At 44.3% G+C, this 4573-nt stretch overlaps 1 long non-coding RNA gene across 1 annotated transcript; it reads left to right on the top strand.

The window, feature by feature from the left end:
• The first annotated feature begins 19 nt into the window (after positions 1-19).
• LOC130453922 (uncharacterized) lies at positions 20-4286 on the top strand. Its single transcript, XR_008911591.1, has 2 exons — positions 20-1924; positions 3513-4286. It is a non-coding gene; the product is annotated as an uncharacterized LOC130453922 (long non-coding RNA).
• Positions 4287-4573: the final 287 nt, after the last annotated feature.

The following is a 4573-nucleotide window of genomic DNA, read 5'->3' on the forward strand; positions in this document are numbered from 1 at the left end:
AAGACTTTACAGTCTTGGTCATCTTAGGGAAATCTCTCTGACTCCCATATACCTCACCTATAAAATCTAGGGAGAAGCATTTAAAAGGTATTGAAGAGATGATCTCTAAAGTCTCTTCCTCCTCTATTACAGTAGAAAGAGCTGGAGCCATGAGATGGGAGGACCAGAGATTTACAGTCTGAAGGACCTTCAGGAGCCATCCAGTTCCACCTCTCCATTTTGAGGCAGTTTGTCCAGTGGTTAGAGCACTGGGCTTGGAACATTCATGAGTTTTGATCTGATCTCAGACACTTTCTAGCTCTGAGACCCTGGCCAGTTGCTTCACCCTGTTAGTCTCAGTTTCTGATCTGTAAAATGAGCTGGAGAAGGAAATGGCAAACCACTCCAGCATCTTTGCCAAGAAAACAAATGGGGCTACAGAATTGAAAAATGACTCAACAATAATACTGGTAGCAAAAGAGAATTGGACCTAGAGTTAGTAGTCTTAGTCTCCAACTAGCTATATGACCTTGGACAAGTCATTTAACCTGTATGCCTCAGTTTCCTGTCTGTGATCATAAGGGCATCTACCATCTCACTAAGATTATGAGGATCAAATGAGATAATATTTGTGTGTGAAGTGGAAGTTTAAAGGGACCTTGAAATATCAAGACGTACCCTCTTTAGCTCCTTTCCAAAATTAAAACAGGGAGAACCATCAATTAAAATGCAATGCTTTATTGGGAGAGAAAGAAATGTGGGACACTGACTCAAGTCATTGACCCTAAGACAAATGCCCCAAAATGTACAGAAAAATCCCTTATTTATAGGAAAATCCTTTTACAAGGGTTGGAGGCAGGTTTTAATCCAGAAATAAAGGATAGGAATATTATACAAAGAGAAGAGGAGTTCAGGGCTGGATTACCTGAGAGAGGCTGATGTTTTGCAATGGATACAAGAGGATCATTCCAGTCATGGGGCTTGACAACCTGGGAGAAACTTCTAAAACAAGAGGGTTATATCTAACTGATTCCACCTGAGCTGAGATCATCAGTACTTTAAGGTGCATTATTTAGTCTGAGACAAGGTCAGTCTGGGACTTCCCAATAGGGGCAAATTTAGGGGTTCTAAAAACAGAGTTGACACTAATAAGAGGCCAAGTCAGGATTAAAATTCAGATCTTCTCATTCCAAATCTGGGCTCCTTTCCCTTATACTGCTGTGCCTATAAGTCAAAGGATCTGGGTTCCAATCATGCTTTAGTTGCTTATTACCTATATGAGAAAGGTCAGGTCCTTTCTCTCTAAACAATTGTTTCCCTATCAGGGAAAGAGATTTAACTCCATGACATCTAAGATTCCTAAATTTAGAATTGGAAGGGATCTTAAAAGTACAACCTCTTTGTTTTCTAAATGAGGAAGTTGAGACACCCAACTTCAGAGATGTTCACTGATTTGATGTGATACTGTGAAATCTATAAAGTAGGGGTGGCTTTTAGCCCATTATCAAAGTAGATGAGCTTGTCCCCTCAGAAGACCAACCATCTGATTAAATACTACATCAGTTAGATTAAAGCAAAATCCAAACAATATTAATAAGGATTATTTGAATGACAAGAATTTTTTTTTCCTGAAGGGGCAATAGCTTCTCTGGCACTAATGGCAGGATTTTGCTCTCTCTGGTTCTCCTATTTTCTCCCCTTTTCTCTCTCCTGGAATCTGAGCCCTTCAGGGAAATGGTGGCTATCCTAAGGAAAGGGATAGGTCACCGCCATTTTCCAGGTGGGCATCAGCTCGCATTTAAACTCCTTTCTTTTCTCTCTCGAAGCTAAAGATGCCCTGGAATTGTGGCAATAGCAATACCTAACCACTCCTGGACAATGGAACACCACAGATGGCAGCCCAACTTCAGGCTGGAGATTGCCAGCTGCCTAGAGTAGGCACAAGGTGAGTCCCATCCACAGGTCTTCTCCATTGCTTGGTTCAAGTCTCACCTCTCACATTGATTGGCTTTCAAATACTTCCCCTCACTGAACCCCAGGCAGCTCCTCTGTCAAAAGGGATAAAGCCACTCTAGCTCCTTACTCTGAAAACCTGAGGGAGGTCAAGAAGTGTCTTCCTAGCCTGAAGGACTGTAGTCAGAACACTCTAGGCCTTTGGAAACCCTAAAGCTTAAAGAAAAGTGGGCTATGGTCATCAAGAGACTGGGTGGTACAATGGTAGGAGCACTGCCTTTGTTGTTAAAGGAACTGGGTTCCAAGTCTGCCTTTGTCACTTATTCCCTGCAAGACCTTGGCTAAGTCACTTAATATCTTTGGGTCTCAGTTTCTTCATTTGTAAAATGAGGAGGTTGGACTCAGCTCTAAAACTATAATGCTAAAATTAGTTCCCTGAGTAAAGCCTTAATGAGCACCATGGTGTGGTAGTAAGAGGACCAGCCATGGGCACTTGGTTCAAATGCAGCCTTTGGCTTGTATGAGCTGTATGACTCATGGCAAGTAAACTTTGTATTGCCCTAGGCACGGAAGTAACAAGGAAGGAAAAAGGGAGGGAAGAAGGGAGGAAACGGAGATAGGCAGGAAAGAAGGAAAGAGCAGAAAGAGGGAGGAAGGAAGGAAAGGAGAAAGGAACGGAGGGAGGAGGAAAGAGAAATGAAGGGAAGGAGGGAGGAAAGGAGAGCCAGGTAGCATATTTGATGTGGGGGGTTGGAGATCAACCCTTGGTCGGGGAGGGAGCCCTTTTAAGAATGACAGACTGGACATTGGAAATCCTTTAAAGCTAGATTTATTTAGGTTGAATGGTCAGGAGGCAGCATGCAGGACCAACTGCCTCCCTGGACAGAGAAAAGTTCAGGATTTTATACCCTAAAGGAATGGGGTCTAAGTGCCTTGGAAGGAAAGATGGGGAGAGGAATGGATAATGGGAACAAACAAGGGGGCGATCAAGGGAGAATGGGTAACAGAATAGGTGCCTTTGGATCTGGGGCTTAAACATAGGCATACATTGTTTATGACATCCTGATCATGTTACCCATCTTGAGAAACCTAGGGATGCACGGATGTAGGGAAACCTAGTGTGATTGGGATGTAAACAAGAGTATCCCCCCTTATCTTAAGGGTAGTATAAATACATCAGAGGCAGAGGATCCTATGTTTGTTCAGCTTCCAGTCCTACAAGACGAATTCTTCATGTAATCTTTGACGTGTGGTGTCTCTAGGAATTTGGGGTGTACTGGGGGACCCTGGTACCCACTACAAATTGATACAGTGAAAAGTGTGTTAGATTTGGAATCACAGATATCTGAGTTCAATCCTCCCACCCTGACACTGTAGACTATCTAATCTCTCTAAGACTATAAGCTCCATACCATGTGTATCGACATTGCTGGAAGAGGTTACACACCAGAAACTCCCCACTTTGTGATTTTAAGTATAGATCTGGAAAAAAAGGGGGGGAGAACAGGGGTATGTCTGTGGATAAGAGGACTTGTTGTAGGACCTGAGCCAGCTCCTTTCTTCCTCTTTTCTCTCTCCAGATCTCACCTAGAAGAATCTTGAGAGAGGCAACCCAGGCTGGCTCAGAGCAGTCATGCCTTTCCTCTCCTGGATGAAGGCACGCTGGAGGACCTCAAAGGTGGCTCTTTGCAGATATTCAAAGTCAGGAAGCTGGCAGCCGGGGGACTCCTGGGCACCAGCCTTACTCCCTCTTACCCTGCTGAAGACTGGATCCACACACACCTGCACCCCCTGATAGCCTTCCCAAGGGGCTGCCGATTTCACAAATCCTCTTTAAGTAGGAAATGTGTATTTCCATGAGTTTTCTTTCTGTCAGCAAGTAGAAATGGAATTCTCAGACTCCAGGGGGCTCTCAGTAAGACCCTAAGAGGATCCCTTCCAAAGATGAGCCATTGGCTTTCTTTGGAAGAGGAAGCCAAAGCTGTACTTGGGATTGGGAGGGGTGGGAGTTGGGGCAGCACCTTCATTCTGAGAATGAGTGACTTCATTTCAGGGGTCCATCGTTTCTACACTGTTCCAGTGTGGGTTATGGTTTGAGATGTTATTATGATAACAACCAATCGTTGTAAGAGAAATTCTCTGTGATGTTTCCTCCCATTGGGGAGAGGAAAGTGTTGCCTTTCATAAAGGGAATCAATCTCTCTGGTGTACCTGCCATGAAGGGACAGGTGGGCGGTGCTGGCTTTCAGATGTTTGACAAAAAGGTGAAAATGTTTTGATAAAGTTTCCTTGTGAGGTCACATTTTGGAATGCTGGGAAGGGTTTGGACAATAGCAATAAAAGTGATTCAGAGATTCTGTATTTTATGTGATCATTAAGATACTCTCCCTCTCCCTCTCCCTCTCTCTCTCCCTTTCTCTCTCTCTCCCTTTCTCTCTCTCTCTCTCTCTCTCTCTCTCTCTCTCTCTCTCTCTCTCTCTCTCTCTCTCTCTCTCTCTCCCTCTCTTTCTCCCTCCCTCTCTCTCTCTCCCTCTCTTTCTCCCTCTCTCCCTCTCCCTCTCTCTCTCTCTTCTCTCTCCTCTCTCTTCTCTCTCTCTCTCTCCCCCTCCCTCTGTCTCTCTCTCTTCTCTCCTCTATCTTT

The sequence above is a fragment of the Monodelphis domestica genome, chromosome 4 (assembly GCF_027887165.1).
Source record: "Monodelphis domestica isolate mMonDom1 chromosome 4, mMonDom1.pri, whole genome shotgun sequence".
Taxonomy (NCBI): domain Eukaryota; kingdom Metazoa; phylum Chordata; class Mammalia; order Didelphimorphia; family Didelphidae; genus Monodelphis; species Monodelphis domestica.